Genomic DNA, 19038 nt, shown 5'->3' on the forward strand with positions numbered 1-19038 from the left:
ATACTTTAGCTAGATTTGTTTAAAAGTTATACATATACACACATTAAGTGTACATATGGGTATATATATGTGTGTACACACACACTTAATGAGATCTTATTTAAGATTACATTTTCCAACTATTTGCTGTTAGTGTGTAGAAATGCAATTGACTGATAAACAACTTCAGCAAAGTCTCAGGATACAAAATCAATGTCCAAAATTCAAGCATTCCTATATACCAATAATAGGCAAGCAGAGAGCCAAATCATGAGTGAACTCCCATTCACAATTGCTACAAAGAAAATACCTAGGAATACAACTTACAAGAAACGTGAAGGACCTTTTCAAAGAAAACTACACCACTGTTCAAGGAAGTAAGAGAGGACACAAACAAATGGAAAAGCATTTCATGTTCATGAATAGGAAGATTCAATATCGTGAAAATGGCCATACTGCCCAAAGTAGATACTACTGGTTGGGTTCCAGGTAGATTCAATGCTATTCCCATCAAGCTACCATTAACTTTTTTCACAGAACTAGGAAAAACTACTTTAGATTTCATATGGAACCAAAAGAGAGCCTGTATATCCAAGACAATCCTAAGCAAAAAGAACAACCCTGGAGACATCATGCTACCCAACTTCAAACTATACTACAAGGCTACAGTAACCAAAACAGCATGGTACTGGTACCAAAACAGGTATATAGACCAATGAAACAGAACAGAATCCTCAGAAATAACACCACACATCTACAACCATCTGATCTTTGACAAACCTGACAAAAACAAGAAATGGGGAAAGGATTCCCTCTTTAATAAATGGTGCTGGGAAAACTGGCTAGCCATATGCAGAAAACAGAAACTGGATCCCTTCCTTATGCCTTATACAAAAATAAACTCAAAATGGATTAAACACTTAAACGTAAAACCTAAAACTATAAAAACCCTAGAAGAAAACCTAGGCAATGCCATTCAGGACATAGACATGGGCAAAGACTTCATGACTAAAACACCAAAAGCATTTCCAAAAAATGCCAAAATTGACAAATGGGATCTAATTAAACTAAAGAGCTTCTGCACAGCAAAAGAAACTATCACCAGAGTGAACAGACAACCTACAGAATGGGAGAAAATTTTTGCAATCTATCCATTTGACAAAGGTCTAATATCCAGAATCTACAAGGAACTTAAATTTACAAGAAAAAAAAAACCCATCAAAAAGTGGGTGAATGATATGAACAACTTCTCAAAAGAACACATTTATGTGGCCAAAAAACATAAGAAAAACTATTCACTGGTCATTAGAGGAATGCAAATCAAAATCACAATGAGATACCATATCATACCAGTTAGAATGATGACCATTAAAAAGTCTGGAAACAACAGAATGCTGGTGAGGATGTGGAGAAACAGGAATGCTTTTATATTGTTGGTGGGAGTGTAAACCACTGTGGAAGAAAGTGTGGTGATTCCTCAAGGATCTAGAACCAGAAATACCATTTGACCCAGCAATCTTATTACTGGTTATATACCCAAAGGATTATAAATCACTTTATAAAGACACATGGACATGTATGTTTATTGCAGCACTATTTACAATAGCAAAGACTTGGAACCAACCCAAATGCCCATCAATGGTATACTGGATAAAGAAAATGTGGCACATATACACCATGGAATACTATGCAGCCAGAAAAAAGAAAGTTAATGTCATTTGCAGGGACATGGCTGAAGATGGAAACCATCATCCTCAGCAGACTAACACAGGAACAGAAAACTAAACACCACATATTCTCACTCATAAGTGGGAGTTGAACATTGAGAACACGGGGACACAGGAAGGGTAACATCACACACCAGGGCCTGTTGGGGGGAGTGGGGGAAGGGGAGGGGGAGAGTTTTAGGACAAATACCTAATGCATTCTGGGCTTAAAACCTAGATGATGGGTTGATAGGTACAGGAAAGCACCATGGCACATATATATCTATGTAACAAACCAGCACATTCTGCACATGTGTCCCAGAATTTAAAGCAAAAAAAAAAAAAAAAAAAGTAATTGACTTTTCTATATTGACATAATATCTTTTGGGTTTTCTATAAGAATCATCATGTCTTCTGTGAGTAATGGGAGAGTTTTAGTTTTATTTGTTCCTTCCTAATCCCTAAACAAATGTTTTCTTACTGCACAAACCAGGTCATCTAATAAATAATCTTTAAATTCATGCCCATAAAGCTCAGATGAGACCCAATGCAATCACACTATATTCTATTTACTCTTCCAGTCTTCTGGAAGACTATATCATACTTCCTTTCTCCTTAAATCTCCAAGACCTGGTCCTCTATCTGCGTCTTCACCCAGTAACCTTTTTTAAAGAAAATCTAATTCACTTGGAAAAAATGGATGAAATCAGAAGTCCTACAGACTCCTGGTCTCAATCTCTTACCTCTTGCATGTGCACCCATGTATTTTGCTTTCCCAAATGTTACCATAAAGGATACATTCCTAGGATGAGCTCAACTTGATCATGGTGTCCAATCCTTTTTATATTTGGATTTGGTTGGCAAATATTTTGTTTATAATTTTTTAAGTCTCTGCTCATGGCAGAGGTTAGTCTGTGATTTTCCTTTTTCAGACTTCCCTTGTCAAATGTTGGCACCGATGTGTATACTAGCTTCATAAAATAAGATGAGGAACAACCCTCTTCCCATTTTCTATTCTCTGGAAAATTCTGTTTAAGATTTAAATTACTCGTTTCTTGAATATTTGGCAGATCTTGCTGGTAAAACCATTTGGTATTTTCTTGTCAAAAAAAAAAGGGGGGAAAGGTAACCGCTGATTTATTTTTAATGGGTTATTTTTCTTGAATCAGTTTTGTTGAGGTACATTTTTCTAGAAATTTGACCGTTTTGACCAAGTTTTTAAATGTATTATTTTATAGTTACTAATAATACTCTTATCTTGAATAACTGCAGCATTTTAGTTATATCCACATATCCACTTCCACATTCTTGACATGAGTTATTAGTGCCTTCTTTCTTTGTTCTTGTTCAATCCCCATAAAAACTGTCCATTTTGTAAGCATCTTTTTAAAAACCTCTTTTATATTTTATTACTTTCTACTACTACTATTTTCTTTTTGTACTTTTTCTTAAGTGGGTGCTTACTGCCACATTAAACTTTATCTCTTTCCTCCTCCAATACATGTATTCAAAGCTGTAAATTCCTCTTTAGTGCTACTTCAGGTGTATCCAACACATTTTGAAGTTTAGTATATAAAATACTAAATAATATTATTTAGTTCTGTATTTTATAATTTATATTATGATATCTGCTTTGACCCAATATATATGATGTTTCTTCCCATTTAGGTTTTCACTTTTAATTTTTTTCTTTCTACAAGCTTCTCTATAAATCATACACATCTTTTATTACTTGTAGTTCTAGTTACCTTAGGGTATTTGTCATTACCACAGATGTCATGTTTATGCCATTTTGTAATTGGTCATTGGCAGTGAATAGTAAATATTGTTGCTTTTTTAATTTTTAAAATTGATTTTATTATTATTTTTTAGATTACTTGCCATGACCAGATGTGATTCATCCCAGGGATCCAAGCATGCTGTTGAATTTTTATATGTGATTTATATTCAGCAAATTTGATGCATTTACTTATGACTTATACTTGAGTCTTAGACCCTTTGAGCAGCTATAATAAAATACCATAAACTGGGTGGTTTACAAACAACAAACATTTATTCCTCCAAGTTCTGGAGGCTGGGAAGTTCAAGATCAAGGCATCTGCAGATTTGGTAACTGACAAAGGCCCGCTTCTTCATAGAAGAGGCATTATACTGTGTCAGCACCTAAAAAGCCTCACCATCTAACACCATCACGTTGGGGTTAAGATTTCAGCATGTGAATTTTGGGGTCACACTAATATTCAGTTCATAACAACCTGTTTATGGTTGGTTCCTCATTGAATATCATGTCATCTGAGAATGGGACCAATCTTTTATATTTTTTCCAAGTGTTCCATACACTTTTTATTTTATGTTATTCAGCTTATCTTCTAGGCAACAGTGATAAAAGTGATGAAAATGGACCCTCTATCTTTTTTTCCTTAGTGTAATGGAAATTCTTCTAAAGTTTCACTGTGGTGCTTATCTTCCATTCCATCTTCCTTCAAAAGTGTGTGGGTGTGAATGTGTGTATGTATACGTGTATATGTGTTTTCATACTTCGGAGACTACAGAACTCAAAATGACCTTTCCCAGGCTGCCTCACATCCTGGATGTGATTTTGGTTTGGACAATTGGATGTGTCTGCATGCAGATTTCCCTAAAGCTGTAGAAAAAGCAGAGAACTCAAAACCACATCCTGGTGCCAATATAGATAAGAGATCTAATCTGAAGCCGGAGTCTACGAAGAGTACATTAGCCTTGAGTACATTTATTAAAGCCATCTGTTCTTATCCTTCCCTAACCACATTGTGTCTTCTTAAGCTACCAGAACACAGGTATCACTCACAAGCAATTGTAGTCAAAGTTTCCTCTTAGAAAAGCAAAGAAGAAACAAAAAAAATGTCTTTTCTTTATAATACATATTTTGTTGTCTAGATAATATATTTGCTTGCCTAAAAAATGAAATACAGATTAATAAAAAAGGAAATAAAAACTACTCATAACTCTTCTTCTCAAAGGCAATACCCCCCTCAAACTTTCATTCTTTTTCTGTGTATATATACCATAAATATGTTTCTTAAGTCATTTCATTTTTATCAGTTCTGTGCAATGCAATTTTCAGGGTTTTATTGCTGAATAGTGTGTCTTAATAGCAGATGCCACCCAAGCCCAACATGACTGCTCAGTAAAGTGTCTGTGAGGGGAAAAAAGCTGCGTGCATCTAATTCCTTAGGAGAGACTCCCAGCACTTTGGGCTGCTTAGGCGCTCTCTCAATCGTAAATGTCTCAACACGTTTACTGTCAAACTAAAACATTTACTAAGAATGGAAAATAGAGATGGACATACCTGCAGATAAATTCTACATCAAGATTTTTCCAAGGCCAAGCTGGGCACGGTGGCTCACACCTGTAATCCCAGCACTTTGGGAGGCTGACGAGGGCAGATCACTTGAGGGCAGGAGTTTGAGATCAGCCTGGCCAACATGGCAAAACTTCATTTCTACTAAAAATCCAAAAATTAGCCGGGTGTGATGGCACTTGCCTGTAATCCCAGCAACTTGGGAGGCTGAGGTGGGAGGACTGTTTGAGCCTAGGAGGCAGAAGTTGCAGTGAGCTATGATCTCGTCACTGCATTCCAGCCTGGGCAACAGAGGGAGTGTTGTCTCAAAACAAAACAAAAAAGTCTGTCTCAAAAAAAAAAAAAAAGATTCTTCCAGGGCTAGACTTAGATATGAACCATAGAAAACAGTCCTTGTGTAATAACCAAAAGAAGATATGCATGCAGTGAAATTTATCTCATAAAATGAGAGCCTAATTAATGGAATAAGTTAGCACAGAAAAGGAAATACCAAAACAATAGGATGGGTCACTTCTTCCATGGAAATGAAAAGCATTTTTTTTCCTTATACTAGTTTGCATTTTGCCACCCCAGTTGCACAATGGGAACCCTTAGAATTTTGTTTTCTTAGAACAACAATCTCTCTATGAAAGCCTGATGAACTTTGGCTGCTGCTCTGGCCAAGTCTTCAAGGCAAACCATTTTGTTGACTTCGGATACTTGAGAGATGCCAGCAGATCAGGCTGAGTTGGCTCCCGGCGAGAATTCTGTCCAAGAATCTTGAGTCCCCTGTGACTTAAAAAGAAAAAAAAAAAAAAGTTTCTGAGAAGGATTTTGTTTACATTCTGTTAATCTGTTCATCATTTATGATGCTGTTAAGGACATGAAGCTTACAGTAAACTAAACTGGATCAACAGTAAATTTTACTGGTACTTCTTAGTAATTGTTATAAAACCTCTGTGTCTAACCTAGTCTATTTTTGTTTTCACTCATCTCCTACCTCCCATAAGGCATATGTTATAGGGATGTTCAGTAAATAATGGTCTCTGCATAGCAATTACTATCTTCCTAAGCCCAAATACTGTTTCCACCTTTCTTTTCCTCATAAAGGGGGTGATTTTGCTCCTGGAATAATACATGCAATTCCAGTTGTCTTCAAAGTCAAAGATATGTGGCTATTCCTTCTTGTGTTCAAAACAGAAGGGAAGGCCAAATCATTTTTCATAAGTGTTAAGCGGAGTCTTAGCTTCTGATTCACAGTTTGTTTCAGCGAGAAGAACAGTTAATCAGTGACTTCTATTCGGAGATGAGAAAAGGTTTTCTTGAGTATGACTCTTCTCCATGGCTTTGCCTACAACCCCTTTCTCTTACTTCCACTCTTAACCACTCCCTCCCCACTAATAGTTTTAAGTGGGAAGGAAATGGTTAAGTTTAAAGTAGCTCCATGTTCTATAAGAGAAAGCTTACAGAACATAGAGTTTTTTTTTTTAATTTAAATTTTAAGTTCTGGGGTACATGTGCAGGTTGTGAAAGTTTGTTACATAGGTAAATATGTGCCGTGGTGGTTTGCTGCACCTATAAACCCATTAGGTATTAAGCCCAGCATGCATTAGCTATTTTTTCTAATGCTCTCCTTCTTCCCACCCCACTATATCCCCTGAGAGGCCCCAGTGTGTGTTGTTCCCCTCCCTGTGCCCATGGGCAGAACACAGAGACATTTCTAATGTTACTCATAACTAAAGTTCATTTCAAGGAAACTAGAAATGTCTAGAAGAAAGGAGGTTGTTGTATAAAGTGTTTACCAGAAATAACTGGTTAAGAGCCAGATCAAATATGAGAAGGCAGAAAATAATAGCAATATACACCAACCTGCATCCAGAATGCACACTCATGTCAGTGGCTAGAGAAGAGAAATCTACATTCATAGGATGTATTAGTCATGGTAGGCTCACTGATGCATTGCACAACCCAAGATTTAAAGCAACAGAAGGTTATTTCCCACTCATGAAACTCTTGGATATTTGATAGAGGCAATCCAGTGGCAATTCGGAAACCAAGGACCTCTTCTATATCTTCTCTATTCACCTGATACCTGGGGAGAGAAGAGGGAGGTGACCATGAGAAGGTTTATCAGTGGGGTCTGTTAATGGTACATATTGCTTCTGCTAACCTTGCATTGGTTAAACATCTCATCACATGGCCACTTATAACTGCAAGGGAGGCTGGGGAATTTAGTTTACTTGCATGTCTAGGAGGAAAAGGAATTAGGTTTTGATGACATATCTCAGCCAGTCTTTGCTGAAGATAAGGACACTTTTTGAGATAAATGTAGAAATGAAACAATTCCATTAAGCTTGCTATTCAAGCTGCTGTATCATTACTTCCTCTCTCCATTCTGCTCTTAGCCCTTGCATCTGAGTCTATGTCTCAACCCAGGCCTCTAGATAGGACTGAATTTAATCTATCCCACACATTCTTCATAGAGTGGGTTTTCCTTTACTGAGTCCTGATACGTCTTGTGGTGGGTGTCACTGAGACACTTCACTGTCATACTTTGCTACTGGGGATAGAGAAGCAGCATAAGACTTGATTCCTGCTCTTAGTGAACTTGCACAATTTCTTAGGCAAGTTAAGACCCATATGTATGAAGCAAGTAAAACCCGTCACTGTGGATGACCAAGATTGGCAGACTTAATGGTCTGGATGGTGTGGGCCATTCATATCATGACACTAACAATGTCTCTCAACACTGTCCTGAAAGGATGTGGTGTTAGTCCTTTAAGGATATTCATACACTTTTCTTTGAAATATGCCCAGCCCCAGTCAAGCTCTTCACTATGTGTCCGTGAAATAACTGAGTGGGTCATCCTTTTTTTTAAGACAGAGTCTTGCTCTTTCAGACTGGAATACAGTGGCACAATCTTGGCTCACTGCAACCTCTGCCTCCCAGGTTCAAGCGATTTTCCTGCCTCAGCCTCCTGAGTAATTGGGACTACAGGCATGTGCCACCACGCCCAACTAAGTTTTGTATTTTTAGTAGAGACGAGGTTTCACCATGTTGACCATGCTTGTCTTTAACTCCTGTCCTCAAGTGATCTGCTCACCTCGGCTTCTGAAAGTGCTAGGATTACAGGCATGAGCCACCACTCCTGGCTGAGTGGGTCATCTTAACTATTTTCTCATTCTACTAAATAAAATACATAGGTTAAACCATCTTGACTGTCTAGATTGTCATTCTTACAGCTAAGGAGACCCATCATTTCCTCCTCAAAAAGAATGTAAATTAGGCAAAAGTGACATCAGGCTGGTGAAAACTAGGAGAGTTGGTTCCGGCCAATCCATTTATTTTATTTATTTTTATGATGATAGCTAACTTTTATTGAGTATCCATTATAAATTGAGTGCTACATTTTTTTAGACCAATCAATTTAGTGTGTGTTTATGTGGTCTACACACACTTTAATACATTTCTTTGTTTTTTGGTCAGATAAAAGAGTAGAGAGCCCTATTCTATTTTGATATCCAAATTTCTAAGAAACCCTTGCTTTCAAAAGAATTCTAAGATAAGTTTTAGGTGAAGAGGGAATCTAAAAATTGAAAAATATAAATGGGATGAGAAAATCTAAAAGACCACTGTTGCTGTCTCCCTTCCACAACCTACTTGAGAAATCCTTCCCTGACTTAGGGTTGGGAAGGTGGGGCAAAGCCTGACTCTCCCAAGTAGACGAGGACTGCCTCCACTACTGTGGTCCCTGAACTGCTGAATCTTTCCCAGGACACAGGATTCCTCAGGTTTGCCATTGCAAGCAGGTGACTACAGAGAATTCTTTGGCATTGCACAGGCCTGGCTAAAGTTCTGTTGTTGGAAACTCTCTGAGGAGCTCAGGCAGAAAAACTTTTTTTATTATGATTTATGAGATCCCAAATGCCACCATTAGCACTAGATGATTACATTGGGGCATTTGTTTGGACTGCCCTGACAGGGTTATATACTACCCTGAGGGCCTCAGGTGAAAATTGCACGCCATTGCCATCATCGCTTGGACGTCACCAGCAGGAAATATCAGAAGCCTCCCAAGACAGTCTGTCCTTTGGGCTTTCCAGAGAGGCACTGGCAGAAAGGAGAGGTTGGCTTTGTCTGGATTGGTACCTGGCCTGGAAGTCTTCACCCCCTAAAACCCAGAGCTCCACCATGCTGGATGTGGGCCAGGCAAGTGCCCTCTGGTAGCACTAGTAAGAACAGAGTGTCACCGCCTGTCAGATGCCCTGTGTCAAAGGTGACTGCAACGGCTGCCTCCTCATTGATCAGATTAACCAGGCACTCACTGGTGTTGAGTTGCAAATGTCTGGATTTTGCTTCCCCTGGCAGCAGCTCCAGGGATAGGAGAGAAAACAGCTTATAAATTCTTTAATGATTTTTGGAGCCAAAGGCAGCTTACAGACTGGATTTTCAAGCAATGTTATTTAAAAGGTTCCAAGGGACATGAAGGTAAATAGCTTGAAAAATAGGGGGAAAGTTATTTCTTTCATCCTCTGAGAACATTACATATATTGAATTAACCCTTGGTTAATTCCTCTTGTGATTATGAGACACAGAAGAGAGCACTGTGCCAGGGTGTCTGGATTTCACTTTTTCCCCAGATCAATATATGTCCTTGCAGATATATAAATATCAGCTATTAAATATCTTTGGGGGATGTGTAAGGAAGTTGTACGACAAATGCACAATGAGTAATCTATCCTGAAGATGTTCAAAAGAAGCTGGGTATTAACACAAAAGGGTTGTTTCAGGGAAGGTGCAGGCACTATGTGTGGAAGGGAGGATGAGATGATTTACAGTCCTTGCTGGTGCTGAAATTCTGTTATTTAGCCTATGTCAGTTTGAATATTTGAAAACTAATGCATTACCTTTTTAATGGGTATGGAAATAGATGCTAGGTAAAGCATTAACTTTGTTCCCCATATTTCCCAGCAGAAGCCTGTTATTAAGATTGGGGTACTTTTCTATTGCTATAGTGTTTCTAATCTATATCTGGTGGGATAGTTCTTATTTCAAACCTGCAGACTGTACTGTACATCCACCTCTGTTTGACACATGACCTGTTCTGATTTGAGATTTAGAGCATATTGACACTATTGATAGGGCAGGGAGATGTCAGTGATGAAAACAGCAAGCCTTTATATGTAAAGGCCATGTAGGAAAACCTAGATCTTCTAACATCTTGACCAATTTTGAGTTTCGTTGGCCTTCAAATATTTCAGTCCAAAGAAGCCCTCTTCCTTCAATGCCTTCTTCTTTATATTAAAAAAAAAAAAAAATCTGTCACACCAAAACGCATATGTACTGATCATGGGTTTAACCACTAGTTACTGTTATTTGGAAGTAATTCTCCCAAGCTTCGTACACACATGGAGTAATCTCAGTTTGATTTCCATGGCTGCTGCAGGACGAATCATAGTGCTTGGTTCTCATAGCTGCAGGGATGGAACTAGAATGAGCAGTGGGTCAGGGCCCTCTGCCTTGACTTCCTATTGTGGTCCTGCTGTCCTGGGTGCTTTTTATGCTGCTGATCTCACCCATTCCTAAGGAAATCATTGATTTCCCCACTTCCTTCTCTCTCTCTCTCTCTCTCTCTCTTTTTTTGCCATCTAAAAGCTGAGTTTCTCAATCTAACCTTTGAAATGGCACATAATGGTGAAACCCTTAAAGACTTGTCTTTCCCCTTGTCTACTCAATAAACATTTCTCCTTTGTAAGCAATTTGATGTAGTAAGTAAAATGCTGAGTTCATGGATGAGAAGGCTGAGCCAGATATCATAAAGGAAAATCCATTTTTGAAACAAATATTTAGTTCACATTTATTAGACTATAATTTCAATGAGGTTAGGGATCTTTGTGCATTTTGCTCACTGACGTATCCTAAATGCCTTAAACAGTCAGAGCCCAGTGAGTATATGTTGTGTGATTCTGCTGTATACCAGGCTTTGTCTTTAGAAAACATGCTGTCTTATATAGGAGGCACCGGGGTGCGTGTATGTGTGTGAGTGCATATGTGGTGTGGGGCCTTGTTAAAAGGATTTTATAGAGATAAGTTTACAATGCACTTGTAACATAGAGAGGGGCATGATTGTCTGCCTTGTGAGGGCTGTGGCAGCTTCAGGGAGTAGATGATACTGGCACTGTGTTAAAGAACAGGTACCTTTGCAGGGAGTTTGGACATCACAGGCAGAGGGGACAACATGAATAGAAACAGGGAGGCATGTGACTGCACACTGTGTTTGGATACGGGCTAACTACAATTTGGGCTTCCCTAGTTTTCCTTTACACAATTTGTCCACAACTTCCTACCTTTGTCATCATTCATTCATTCATTCATTTTTCATTCTTTCATCCATACTAAAGTTAACAGGCATTCCTTTTGTTTTTGAGTTGGAGTGTTGCTCTGTTGCCCAGGCTGGAGTACGGTGGTACCATCTCGGCTCAATGCAACCTCTACCTTCTAGGTTCAAGTGATTCTCCTACCTCAGCCTCCCAAGTAGCTGGGATTACAGCCATCCACCACCATGCCTGGCTAATTTTTGTATTTTTAGCAGAGATGGGGTTTCACCATGTTGGCCAGACTGGTCTTGAACTCCTTGACCTCAAGTGATCCACCCACCTTGGCCTGGCAAAATGCTGGGATTACAGGCATAAGTCGCCATGCCCAACTTCAACAGGCATTTCTTGAGTATCAACGAGGTGTTAGAAATAATTCTAATTCCTAAAACTATTTTAAAATTCCTATGGATCCAAAAAAGAGCCCCAGTAGCCAAGACAATCCTAAGCAAAAAAGATAAAGCTGGAGGCATCATGCTACCTAACTTCAAACTATACTACAAGGCTTCAGTAATGCAAACAACATGGTATTGGTACAAAAACAGATACATAGACCAATGGAACAGAACAGAGGACTCAGAAATAAGACCATACATCTACAACCATCTGATTTTTGAGAAACCTGACAAAAACAAGTAATGGGGAAAGGATTCCCTATTTAATAAATGGTGCTGGGAGAACTGGCTAGCCATATGCAGAAAATTGAAACTTGATCCCTTCCTTACACCATACACAAAAATTATACAAAAATTAACTTGAGATGGATTAAAGACTTAAATGTTAAACCCTGAACTCTGAAAACCCTAGAAGAAAATCTAGGAAATAACATTCAGGACATAGACAGGGGCAAAGACTTCATGACAAAAATGTTAAAAGCAATGGCAACAAAGCAAAAATTGACAAATGGGATCTAATTAAACTAAAGAACTTCTGCACAGCAAAAGAAACTATCATCAGAGCAAACAGACAACCTACAGAATGGGAGAGAATTCTTACAATCTATTCATCTGACAAGGTCTAATATCCAGAATCTACAAGGAACTTAAACAAATTTACAAGAAAAAAAGCACAAACAACCCCATTAAAAGTAGGCAAAGGACATGAACAGACACTTCTCAAAAGAAGACATTTATGTGGCCAACAAACATATGAAAAACTTAACATCACTGATCATTAGAGAAATGCAAATCAAAACCACAATGAGGTAACATCTCATGTCAGAATGGTGATTATTAAAAATTCAAAAAACAACAGATGCTGGCGAGGCTGGAGAAATAGGAACACTTTTACATTGTTGGTAGGAATATAAATTAGCTCAACCATTGTGGAAGACAGTGTGGTGATTCCTCAAAGACCTAGAACCAGAAATACCATTTGACCCAGCAATTGCAATACTGGGTATGTACCCAAAGGAATAGAAATCATTCTGTTGTAAAGATACATGCATGACATGCATATGTTCACTGCAGCACTATTCACAATAGCGAACATGGAATCAACCCAAATTCCCATCAATGATAGACTGTATAAAGAAAATGTGGTACATTCTCACTGTGAAATACTATGCAGCTATAAAAAGGAAAAAGATCATGTTCTTTGCAGGGACATAGATGGAGCTGGACATATTAGTTTGCTAAGGATAATGGCTTCTAGAACATTAACGTGGGACAGAAAACCAAACACCACGTTCTCGCTTATAAGTGGAAGCTGAACACTTTGAACCCAGACTCAGGGAGAGGAACAACACACACTGGGCCTGTTGGGGATGGGGAGCGGGGGGAGGGAGAGCATCAGCAAAAATAGCTAATGCATGCTGGGCTTAATACCTAGGTGATGGGTTGATAGGTGCAGTAAATCACCACAGCACATGTTTACCCATGTAACAAACCTGCACATGTTACTTGGAATTTAAAATAAGAAATAATCTAATTCCTGAGAACATAACAATGAGTGAGTGAAACAAAGTGCCAGCTTCCATGGGGCTTACATCTTAGTGAGGAGAGACAGACAAGTGAGGGATTATAAAAGGTATAAAAAATAGGATAAGGAGATATGGTCTAATTGGGGAGTGATTTTAATCAGGGTAGTCAGGAAAGGCTATATGTGTTGAAGACATTTCCTTAGAAACATGAATTCACCGAGAGAGTGAGCTTTGTAGTTTCTTTTAAATCATTATAGATGCACTCCTGTTAGCCTTGGAGAAGTATGAAATCAAAGAGGGATCTCCTAGTTGGCTGATATGGTCATTTCTAGGAAAGAGACACCCTGGGACTGTAGACCCAAACTGCAAACTGAACTGACTCACTGAACTCTAATGTGATTGCTCTATCCAGGGGCCAATGGCTCTGTGCTGGGACCTGGACTGGGCTGAAGAGGGGGTACACAAACAGCTCTGGACAGGTGGAAGGAACCTGCTTCTTTGGTTCTCAGAGGAAAATAAAACCCTCATTTTGTAGGAGAGGCTGCTGCTGAAGTTGCTGGAGAATATCTATCAACTGCTGAATGACAACCAAAGTAGATTTTAAATGTTCTTTGGGGACAGAGTTACAAGAGCTTTCTATGAACATACTTTGGGTGGAGTGATCAGGCATGTCAGTTTGTCTCAGCCTGATCTGTAATAAGAATAATAAAAAAGACTTTGATGGTTGTATTGCAGGTATTTATAGATTTTAAAAAATGTTTCTTCTTGTTGCTGATGAAGTATGCTGTAAAGGGAGCCCCATTAAATGGAGTCAGTGCTTCAGCTGGTGTAGAAGCCTGTTGCATATTAAATGTTTTATAGCTGAACTTTATTACACTCAAACTTCACAGAGACATTTATGAACCTTATTGCATTCTGATGTGAAATGAGCCCAGAAAGGTATTTCTAACTTTATGGGAATGGAACTTTTCATTGTATGGAACAGTCAAAAAGCTGCTGAATGCCAGAGTTCAAAGTGATTTCACAAATGTCAATTCCTTTAATAATCTTTGAGACCTTAAGAAATTGCTGATGACTTCTACGTCTTGCATCTAACTTCTTTTTCTTTTGCTTCAGTTTTGGAAAACATGTACAGTTGCCTCAGTAAGAGGAATGTGTGGAGCTTGTGGTTTATGCTGTATTTATGCCATGGTAAGAAGAGAGACCCTGTTTATTGCTAGAGGAGACATATAAGGAAAATAAAAGGGGGAAAATATCATTTAATAGATAAACAGCCATGCTCAGTTTGACATTTTTCTAACCCCTTCAAGGACACACATTCCTGAAGGTCTGTGAGTCAGTACTTGGAATACATTTGGAAGATTAACCATTAACTTACCTTAGGGAATTTTCTGCTATGCTGACCCATGGAAACTTAGGCCTTTCTAAGCCTCATTCATTCATAATTAATTTATTCCACACTTACTGAATTCTTACTTTGTATCAGACACTGTTCTAGGTTCAGATGATAATCAGAGGAAAGCCACAATTTTCACAGAGTTTATGGTCCAGTCCTGATGATTAAGCAAATAAATAGGCAAAACAGTTTTCTGATTACAGACGAGAAAGATCCAACTTAGTCACAGTGTGGGAGTTGGGAGGATTCAGGCAGAACATTAGGAAAGAATTCTGGGAGGAAGCAGCCCCTGAATTGGGTCTTCAGGGATGAGTAAGAGTTAGGCAGAAGACATTAACATTGTTATATGTGCACAGTGCTAAGCTAGGCAGTGGGAAAGACATATGCACGTTCTGAGATCAGGAAGGAGCATGCTTATTAAAGAATTGTTTAGAAAAAGTGGGACTCAAAATGGGGACCTGCTTCCCATTGGGATCAGTTGTACAAAGCTTAGGTCTTAAGTATATAATAATCCCATTATCTTACTGTTTATTTTTATTGTAATAGTCTTAATATTTGCATTGTACCAATGGTTTATTGTTTTCATGTGTCTTAAACTATTTAATCTTCATATTAACCTGATGAGATTGGTATATAATTACTTTATAGATGAAGAAATGAATCAAAGAGACATCAAGTGACAGCCCGAGGTCACATAGCCTAAATGTTCTTTATTGGGCCTCTTAATAGTTATTGATTGACTTGATATATATTCATTCAACACTGTATGTATGTGTCTGTGTATTTACTCAATGCACATTTATGGGGCACATACTGTATGCCAGGTAGGCACTGTTCCAGGTTCTGGAGATACCACAGTGATCAAAGAAGATAATTTCAGATTATGATAAATGCTGTAAAAATAGACACAGTCTTAGTGTGACTGGAGGCAGGAATCACATTTTAGATAAGTGCTTATATTTTCTTGGACTTCCAATGTTTATCTAGGGTTTATTTCTTTCTGGGTTTTTATCTAATGTATGGGATTCAGTGGAAATCTACCAAGTGCTCCCATGAATAAATCACCATCTGAGATTCTTCTGCTATTTTCATCAATGTACAAGAAATAATAAGAGCTCTCGTTTGTTGAGAGACCTGCATGTACCAGCCTCTTTGATGGATTATTTTTATTAGTCTCATTTATGGGATGCTGGTAGAGTTTATCAAAGCCCCAGGATTGTTTCCCAGCTGATCTTTTATTACTTGGAATGTGCATTGATCACCTTCCTCCCAGGGGCAGTGGACAAATCCCAGGATAACTCTGTTCCAGCTGTTCAGATGTCCTGCTAATAGCTGTCCCTGCTGACAGCAACCAGCAAAGGCGGCTGTCCTACAAAAACATCCTTTCAAAGTTTTTTTCTCTGTAGAACTTGTTTTTTTCCCCAAACCTTAAATGTTGGTGAGAATGGCTCACTATTTATTATTAAAAACATGTCTGGGGATGATGATAGTGTGTTCATATGCTCAATAACCAGAGCTAATCACAAGTAGGTAGTCATACAGGACACTCTCCAAGCGTGCCAGAAGGCCTCACTGATCCCAAAATATTATCAGCACCATCAGCCTGCAATCACACTGCCTTCCTCTCTGCCATGCCTGACTCTTCAATCTTAGAGTAAAAGTCCAAACACAGAGCTTTGGGCAGGGCTCCTGGAGGAGTATGATAGCCCCGAGAGGGAAGGAGGCTTCCCTGCTCCATCACAGCAATCTGGATGTCTTTATCAGTTCATGGATTATTACTTGGAAATCTAAAAGAACTGGGCTTAGATGCATTAAAGATAGGCAGGTAAACCATTCTGGATGGATTCAGCAGTTGCAGTCCTAGAGGAGATGCCAGTGTAGGAGCACTGGGCCAGGAGGGGAACCCTGGGTGGTCACAATTCCTTCCTGCTCATCCTCTTTGTTCCTTTTTATGTAGGATTAGCCTTAGAGACTCCGACAGCTTCAAGGCTTTGAAGAACATGACACTGCCCCCAGCACATAGAGCTTCTTCCATTTACTCCCTCTTGGGCTTTGGGCAAGTCACTTAAGCTTTTTGAGCCTGTTTTTCCATCTTTAAAATGGAATTAAAATATTTACTTCTTATTTGATATTAAAAGCCTCTCAATGTTTTTTGAGATTGAAATAATAGATGATGGCTCAGCCTCTTTAAAGAGATGTGTGTTAAGTTTGCTTCACCACTGCCAATTGCTGCACAGAAGCTCAGGAATGTGTGGCATTATAGAAATGCTTCAGAAGCAATCCTTCTGGTTCTCAAGGATTCACAAATAAGACTCAACAGAGTAACTCTGCTTTATTTGCAACAGCCTCATTTCAAGTGATCCACTGACTTGAAGTATTTGTACTTCTCCAAACAAGAGATGCGATTTGGTTTTTGCCTACTTGATATGAAACATTCTGGGATGGCAGCATATTTGAGCCAGTTTTGAGTTGGGGGCCTCTCTAATACATTTATAGCATATATAGGCCTAGATAGGATTACTTTGGTTTATGCCATGATTCCTGTTTCAATCAGCAATAGCAGGAATGGTTCCACCCAAATTCTAAGTTTGAGCCACTTTTTCTTGGGACTGTTACCATGATAGGTATTGAGAGGCTAAAAGATGTGTTAATGGATACAGTAGGGGCATCATACAGCATAGCTACATATATATGTAGACAAGCTCTACAAAACTGAAGCTTTTAATGGCCTAAAGACTAAACTGGGGTCCTAAGGAATATCAGCCACTCTAGAGCAATGTGGTAGGCAGCCAGAATCTCAAAAGGCCCCAGTGTGGCCACATCAGTTCAGGATACTCACGTATGCCTAGAGAAGAGAGGACTGCTTTGAAGCATCCAGTCACAGTTACATGCGGACAACACCATTTGGCTCTGAAGGATCGTTGTCATTTATATACAATGCATGTGTATGATTACACATACTAATGAGAAGAGAGGGACAGCAGTTGAGTGTTCCAAGTATTTATCATGGTTAAATTGTTTATTTGATGTCGCTTAAAATAACTGGCTTCTAGACATAAATAGCTCGGATGAAGATATAAGACTTGATAGCTGTTTTGGCTCTTTCCCCAAGTGATAAAGTTCATAGTGAAATGGCTCCAGCTGACTTTTTAGAGAAATACATAGCTGCATTTGTGCAAAACAGGAAGTTAACTAAGTTAACTGTAGAGCCTCTTAATTTATTTCTCTCACATCTTTAGAAAAAAGAACCTCACAAGCTGTAAAACTGTGGGAAACAAATATCCTTTTTGGAGTGATGTGGGATGAGATAAGATCCGGATCCTATGTCCCAGTAGTAAGGAAGCCAAGTTTTAGGGCAACTTTAATTGTGTTGTGAGTGTTGTGTTTGGTTTTTTGTCTCATGGCTATGGCTGTGTCCTTTGCAAAGAACACGCATGAGGGCTGGCCAGTGATCCAAAGAATCACATGTGTTGCTAGCTTCTTTTGTAGCAGCCTCCCAGCCCTTGCTATTTTCCAAGTGGCTAATCCCACAGATTTTAATGACCTCTTCCTTCCCCAAAATCAGTTTAACTTGAAAGAGCTCTTCAATAATGCTTGACAAATCAGAGATTTGGTGAAAAATCTGTGATTGTCAGAAATTGACTTTATCATGGAAAATTCTTATTGACAATTTTCTGGGGGTACATGATCCAAGAGGCAGTGCAGTTTTCTATCACCTCTGATATGAAGCAGCAAGAAGAGATTTGCTATTCCTGGCTCCTAGGTTCATAAGCTATTCCAAGGATTTTCTGCTTATCCTTCTTCTGAAATGATATGAATACTGTCCTTGGCTCATGAATCCATCCCATTGCTATGTGGTATAGCTTTCTTGGTGACTTAGAAAAATATGAGTCATGAGAACACTTCTAGAATAAATCATCTTGGTTTTGTCTTTCACTGAAGACAGTCAGCACTGGTCTAACAGGCTAGTAGTATGGTGGTAAAAATCTTGGTACCTATATTAGTCCATTTTTACACTCCGATGAAGAAACACCTGAGACTGGGTAATTTATAAAGGAAAGAGGTTTAATTGACTCAGTTCTGCATGGCTGGGGAGGCCTCAGGAAACTTACAATCACAGCAGAAGGCACCTTTTCACAGTGCAGCAGGAGAGAGAATGAGGGCCAAGGGAAGGAAGACCGTTATAAAACCATCAGATCTTGTGAGAGCCCACTATCTTGAGAACATCAAGGGGGAAACTGGCCCCATGATTCAATTACCTCTACATGGTCCCACCCTTGACATATGGGGATTATTACAATTCAAGGTGAGATTTGGGTGGGGACACAGAGCCAAACTCTAT

The 19038-nt window shown here is 38.9% G+C and overlaps 1 long non-coding RNA gene across 1 annotated transcript; it reads right to left on the reverse strand.

Annotated features, from left to right (window-relative positions):
• Positions 1 to 4025: 4025 nt before the first annotated feature.
• Positions 4026 to 7093, reverse strand: LOC102126801 (uncharacterized). Its single transcript, XR_006699281.2, has 2 exons — positions 6874 to 7093; positions 4026 to 5799 (listed from the first exon to the last, which is right to left on the reverse strand). It is a non-coding gene; the product is annotated as an uncharacterized lncRNA (long non-coding RNA).
• Positions 7094 to 19038: the final 11945 nt, after the last annotated feature.

The sequence above is a fragment of the Macaca fascicularis genome, chromosome 7 (genome assembly GCF_037993035.2).
Source record: "Macaca fascicularis isolate 582-1 chromosome 7, T2T-MFA8v1.1".
NCBI classification, from domain to species: domain Eukaryota; kingdom Metazoa; phylum Chordata; class Mammalia; order Primates; family Cercopithecidae; genus Macaca; species Macaca fascicularis.